At 36.3% G+C, this 7188-nt stretch overlaps 2 long non-coding RNA genes across 2 annotated transcripts; one reads left to right on the forward strand and one right to left on the reverse strand.

The window, feature by feature from the left end:
• Positions 1-2913: 2913 nt before the first annotated feature.
• LOC310727479 lies at positions 2914-4351 on the reverse strand. The gene is made up of 3 exons (XR_014534024.1): positions 4222-4351; positions 3361-4136; positions 2914-3207 (listed from the first exon to the last, which is right to left on the reverse strand). It is a non-coding gene; the product is annotated as an uncharacterized lncRNA (long non-coding RNA).
• LOC310727483 lies at positions 4332-6222 on the forward strand. The gene is made up of 3 exons (XR_014534029.1): positions 4332-4468; positions 5710-5763; positions 5903-6222. It is a non-coding gene; the product is annotated as an uncharacterized lncRNA (long non-coding RNA).
• Positions 6223-7188: the final 966 nt, after the last annotated feature.

A 7188-nucleotide genomic window follows, 5' to 3' on the forward strand; every position in this document is an offset into this window, starting at 1 on the left:
TGTTATGAGCCCTAATATTACCTGAGAGGCAGCTCAAATAGATGATGAATCTTAATGGAAATCTAATCATGTTGATTTATTTAAGGTCGTGTAAGAAACAAGTGATCTCATGTTAATTCAAATCCATAAGATGTGACACCTGATCAGACCTCAGTGTCATCAAGGAAACAGGATGTGACATCATTAGCCTGATCTAACACTATGTTTCCTCCTTAGAAAGGTTTACATTTTTTTCTATTTTTCTTACTTTTCATATTTGTTTGTTTTGAATTGAATCTATTGATTGGTTTGCACATTTTTATTTTGCGTTTCTATTTTCTGCACATGGTCTCACCTTATTTAAATGTTTAATTTTCTTTGTTTCTTAACCTACTGAAATTTGAAATGATATTTTATCAGAACCCTGAGAAATTCTCACACAGACATACAGAGAACACATGTAATTTGCCACAAACATTAACCTGAGCTCAGAATCAATTAGCATATCAGTTAAATAAATAATACAAATACAGTGCAACCTTGATACTCGCGGGGGTTACATTCTATAAACCCTCACGAGTAACAATAAATTGTGAGGTTTTGACTCTCCCCTTTTGATGACACCTTTTTCAAGGGGGATTGAATTCACAAAAAGTGTTTAATACTTGTCATAAAAGTTTTATTTACTACTTTAAATAAATAACACATAATAATACAATAATAATACAATAATAAAATAGTTTTTCCAACATTTTTATGTAATTTATTAGTACAAACTCCGAACTCCAAACTTTCGAGCCACTCATGGCTTCTCGCGAACTTTCAGATTTTTCCCGAGTTACTCTTAGTCCGGTTCCAAATGAAAAGTCGCAAACTATGAGGGTCACAAGTGTCAAGGTCGTGAGTATCGAGGTTCCACTGTACATAGATTTGGTCTAATGTCTTGTCCTCTCAACTGATTGACAAGTATAAATTGACAAGTAAATGAAAAAATGCAAGAAGTAAAATAAAATGTGTCCACACACCATATTTCTCTTTATGAATGGTCAGTGTTGGGCAGTAACACGTTACTAGTAACGCGTTACCGGTAACACGTTACTTTTTACAGTAACTAATACTGTAACGTGTTACTTTTAAAAATAAAGTAACTCCGTTACCATTACCGTATGGTGCGTTACCCATTGAATGAATGAATTTCGGCTGAAGTGTAGACTACAGCCTAACTTGCTTACAGCAGCATCGCATTGTAGGATTGGTGGATAAACCACTGTATACAGGAAAAAGACGCACTGTAGGATTGGTGGATGAACCACTGTATACATGAAGAAGACGCACTGTGGCCGTGTCTCTGTTTATTCAGGTCTGTGCGGCAGTAATGGCGAGTCGAGGCGAGAGCAAGACGAGTTTCTCAAAGTGGAAATATGCTCATTATTTCACTTTAGTTGAGTATAAAGACAAAAACTTTTAAGTCAAATGTAAGCTGTGTCTTTCTGGTTCAAAGCTCGTATCTACTGCGATAAACAGCAACTCCAATCTGTTGAAGCTCCTCCAGGACCTCCATGCCTGAGGAGCTAGTAGCTAGAAGCTAGAAGCTTACCCGGTGTTCTGTTCTACATTGTTGATAGTTTTCATACTTTAGCTGTGAAAGGAACATGTTTAAGAGGTCAACACAACAGCAGAAGCCACTTTAGTTTTTGATTGTGAATATATTATTCAGCTTATTTTGTTATTTATTTCAGAAATCCTTGTGATATATTCAGTTTGTGCTGGTCTGACTTTAATAAAATAGTGTTTAAAAATTACTTTGTGTTTAAGTCAGTTTTGTGTTTGTATAGACCATAACGCATAAAAGGGCATTAATGGGAACAATAAAGAAGGTTCTTTATTAAAGTAACTAAAAAGTTACTTTTAACAGTAACACATTACTTTTTGATGTAAGTAATCAACAAAGTAATGGAGTTTGAATGAAGTAACGAGTAACTGTAACTAGTTACTATTTTTAAGTAACAAGCACAACACTGTGGATGGTTATGTTTTAGCAACACTCTAGTTTGCTCTGATGATTGCCTTGAATTTATTTTGCTGCAAACTTAAGGTGCTTCATATAATACCCATTCTAATTGAACAAATACATGAAACCACAGCAACACCTATAGACCTGATCAATATCTACACATTCACATTAGTCCATTCAGTATTTGTTCAGTGCTGTAGTGTATTTGCACCACAGTGTTTCTTCACAGCACAGAAATACAGGGCATTGTCTCCAGCATGCAAGTTCTTTACTGTCAACGATCCACTCTCAACTACATCCTTAACTGCTTCATATTTGTCTTTACTGAATTTACCATAATCTGGTTCACTACCAACTGTTGTAAATACAAGGAGTGTAATTTCCTCCCCTGGAACCTGCTTAAACCAGTACATCTGTCTGTGGTTGATATCCTTATTGTGACTGCAATTCATTTCTACAGAATTCCCTGGAGAACGCCAGAGCCTTTCAGGCATCTGGATAACACCATTGTTATCTGCATGACCTGTGAAAGGAATAGATCAGGGTAATTAAAATGCCGAGGTAAGTTACAGATAAAACACTGTATTTTGTAGTCTTGAAGTCTTACCAGAAAAAAGACAACATGCCAGAATAAGGAGAGCTGTGATCATGTTGGAAAAAAGGTAGACTCGGTGTCCTTAACTGACCTCATCTGGCAGTGAGAGGGAGGATACATTACACTGCATTGATATGCCTCTTTTATGACAGGAAATGACATCTACTATTGTTGCTCTACTGAGTAAATATTTGTAATATTGGAATAGCACAGTTTGATGTGTAAAGTTACTTGTAATGTGGTTGAACAGATGTATGAGGCTATAAATTTAAATGATAGAGGTTTTTGTTTACAGGAGAGGACCTATGTGACACTGTGTAAGAAGCTGCACAGATGTACAGAGCACTGTGCAGCCCTTGTTGCGCTGCAGGAATTTGTAGAGAAGCCGATGATCTCCCATTTCCACTCACTGTAAAATTACCTTCGAAATCTTTCTCATGTGTTGGACTGCTTGCATAAACATATCCAATAAGTTTCAGGCTAGTGTCTGCGTGTGTTCTCTGATACCACAGTATTGTATTGTAGCTCGGATTGCTGTGATTGCAAGTCAGAATTACCCTTTCTTCAGGCAAACACAGCACATCATCAGGGTTCTGATGAACATCTTTGCAAAACAAAGCTAAATTAAAAGAAAGTGTTACATATTTAATAAATTATATAAATCGCAACCCATACTGAGTAACTTATATTAAGAGTGCATTATAAGAAATATTATATAATATAAATATAGTATAACACATTCTTAGTAGTTTTATTCCAACCCTAATATTACCTGAAAGGCAGCTCACACAGATGATGAGTTTAAAAGTAAATCTAATCATATTAATATATTTAAGCTGATGTAAGAAGTAAATGATCTCTTTTTAATCCAAATTAGTAAAGTGTTACATGATCAGACCTTATGGTGCCACTTAGGAAACAGGATATGACATAATTTTACAGAGCAACACCATGATTACACCCACTGATCTAAAATTAGAGTTTCATATGGGGACACTCTAAAGGAGACATACTGTCAATTATTGTGAAATTATTAGACAGTATGCTTTTAGAATCTAAATTGTAAATGTATGCAATAATTTCTATTCATCTTCTTCTGGTGCATGCTTAAGGTGCTTCAAATAAAACGTCTGTTGCATGTATTTTGAGTGACTAAATTCAACTACAGCACCACCTAGAGACCTGAAGAATATCCAGTTCTTTCAGTATTTGTTTAGTGCTGTAGTGAGTTTGTGCCACAGTGTTGACTCACAGCACAAAAATACAGAGCATTGTCTCCGGCATCCAAATTATTCACTGTCAAATATCCACTCTCAGCTACAGTCTTCAATGCTTTATATTTGTTTTCAATGGAGTTTTCATAAACTGGTTCAACACCAACAGATGCGAATACAAGGAGTTTCATTCCCTCTCCTGGAAGCTGCTTAAACCAGTACATCTGTCTGTGGTTGATATCCTTATTGTGACTGCAATTCATTTCTACGGAATTCCCTGGAGAACCCCAGAGCCTTTTCGGCATCTGGAAAACACCACTTCCAACTACTTGACCTGCAGGAGATAAAAAAAAAAAAATAATGGACTGAAAGAAGTTAAAGTTCAACAGTGTTTTTTCAGTTTTAGTTTGAAGCCTTACCAGAAAAAAGACAAAATGATAGAATTAGGAGAGCTTTGATCATATTGGACTTCTGCTGTTATAACTGGACACAATGACCTGAACTGAACTCAACAGTAAGATAAGGATAAATTACACTGAACTGATCTCCCTCTCTTTATGACACAGGAAATGACATCAGATATTTGTACACGACATCAGATAATGTTTTTATATTGGAAAAATATCAGCAGTTTGGTGTTTAATGTGACTTGATGTGGTTGAACAGGTGTATGAAGCTGTACACTTGATTAGAAAATGTTTTTTGTTTATAAGGAGAGGACATGTGTAATACTGTGTGTTATAAGCTGCACAGAAGTACAGCCCATTGTGCAACACTTGTTCTGCTTTGGGAATATGTAGAGAAACTGATGATTTCCCTTCTCCACTCAATGTAAATTTACCTTCAAATTTCTTCTCATATTCTGACTTGGAATAATAAACATATCCAATGAGTTCCATATTTTCATCTTTTTGTGTTCTTTGATACCACAATATTGTGTTATAGTCTTTGATGCTGTGTTTGCAGGTCAGAGTAACACTTTCTTTAGGCATGAACAGAACATCAGCAGGATCTTGATGGACATCATTGCAAATCAAAGAACCTAGATGGAATAGAAAGTGTTAAATGTGGATTTTTACTTCAGTAGCCAAGTCAGATGAATAAAGCACTATTTAGATGTTACCTACAGGATATTGACAATGTATTAATTGTCATATTACATTACCTGTGAAGAAGCACACAATGATGATAAATTGATAGTAAAATCTGATTCTCCTGATTGGTTTATGCTGGTCAATGAACATTATGACTAACAAATTTAAAAAATTTGACACAGGCTCTGGTATTACATTAGCAGTGGTAATACATCGGTGATGTCAGAATGCAGATGAAGGCAATGAACACACCCACCAATAAATGTCAAATAGGAAAGCACCATATCATGAATATGAATAGTGCCACTTTTATGTAGTATATTGTAGGCAGCGAGAAACAACACCTCCCATTCTCCTACTTAAATAAATGAATGAAAATGCAGCACTATATAATAATCAGAAAAATATTCACCCATTCTGTGCTCAGCAGAAAGTACTAACTGTAGTTAATTCAAAACATGAATATATGAACCTGTAAATATCATTTTGGAGAGCTCTGATGGATATGCTTAAATCATATAATATATTACTTGCAAAACTTTAACATTTACTTGCCAGAGAACATATAATGAAGACATTATGCTTTGGTTAAATATTCTACCATGGTCGTGGGTTCTTCGGTGAACAAATTACCAAACACTGAATAAACAGTTCATTGTGACACCAAAAGAAATATATGCTCATACAGTATCTGTTGCCACTTAAAATTACACAGTTAAGTGGTTAAGATTTCTGTTTAGAACACCTGCATAAAATTTTTGTTTACCACATTTGAGCTTAGCCATGAGGCTTGTGTTTTCTATTCTTCCACAGTTAGAAAGTGTTTCAGGTGAAGAACAAATTGTAAAACCACAGCACCACCTACAGGTAAATACATACAGAAACAAATAAACAGACAAAAAATACAAAAAACATATTAAAACAAAAACAACACAACCACATATTTGCAACCTAAAGGTATAATCCCCTATTTTATAGATTCCGTTCTTTTTTTATTCTTTTATAGATGCAGTAGATGCCGACCCCACAAACATCCCAAACCATCTAGAGAAACACCAGCCCCATTTGGATCCCACCTTGTGTGGACTTTAGATATTGGACCTTTTTGGGTGTTTAAAGGCTCTGGCATGGAGAAGCTGGTTTTGGATCTATGATGATGATTGCAAATGTTGAGCTATTTTATGAGTTGCTCAGTAGCTCCTGGTTCCATAACCTTAAATGATTGTATAAAACTGTAGCAAGCACATTATTTATAATCTTACATTCCAGTCCTCATGTAAGTTCTCACTCTCCAGTGTTCTGTATTGTTTGAAAGACTAGAATCACTTTTGATATCACCCAAATGAGGATGGGTTCCCCTTTTGATTCTGGTTCCTCTCAAGGTTTTTTCTTCATAACATCAAAGGGAGTTTTTCCTTGCCACAGTAGCCATGACTGCTCATCAGGGATCAATACACTGCATTACTAGGTGAATGTTGCATTACTAGATGGATGTCCTGCGTCATTAATAAACAAGCTTTAGTTAGTTCAGAATGCGGCAGCAAGAGTTCTTACTAGGTCAAGAAAATATGATGACTTACCCCAATCGTATCGTCCCTACATTGGCTTCCGGGTAAGTTTCGAATAGACTACAAACTACTGCTACTCACTTATAAAGCACTAAATGGTTTGGCTCCCATGTATCTCTCCAGTCTTTTAACACGCTACAATCCGTCACACTCCCTGAGATCTCAAAACTCTGGGCTTCTAGTAGTTCCTAGAATAGCAAAGTCCACTAAAGGTGGTAGAGCATTTTCACATTTAGCTCCTAAACTCTGGAATAGTCTTCCTGACAGTGTTAGGGGCTCAGACACATTCTCCCAGTTTAAGTGCAGATTAAAAACATATATTTTTAGCAAAGCCTACACATAACATCATAACCTTGTGCTCCAGAACATCTGATCACATGCACATTATCAACTTGTGCTGTTAATATCATGAACAGCAGCTACGCTAATTCCTCTCCACTGCTTCTCTTTCTCTCCTCATCCCGAGGCTTCCTGAGGTTTGGCCAGCTCCAGTCACGTCCCACCTCATGAAGATTATGGACTTTAAAGAAGTAGATGCCACTCGCAAGAACTCGCAAACATCCTGAACCACCTAGAGACGTACCAGTGCCAATTGGATCCCACTGCATGTGTGGAGTTTAACAATGAGCCTCCTGGTGTGTTTAAAGGCTCTGGCATGGAGAAGCTGATGCTGGATCTGTGATGATCACAAATGTTGAGCTCAGTAGCTCCTACTTTTATACCA

Source organism: Silurus aristotelis, assembly GCF_946808225.1.
Source record: "Silurus aristotelis genome assembly, chromosome: 6".
NCBI classification, from domain to species: Eukaryota; Metazoa; Chordata; class Actinopteri; order Siluriformes; family Siluridae; genus Silurus; species Silurus aristotelis.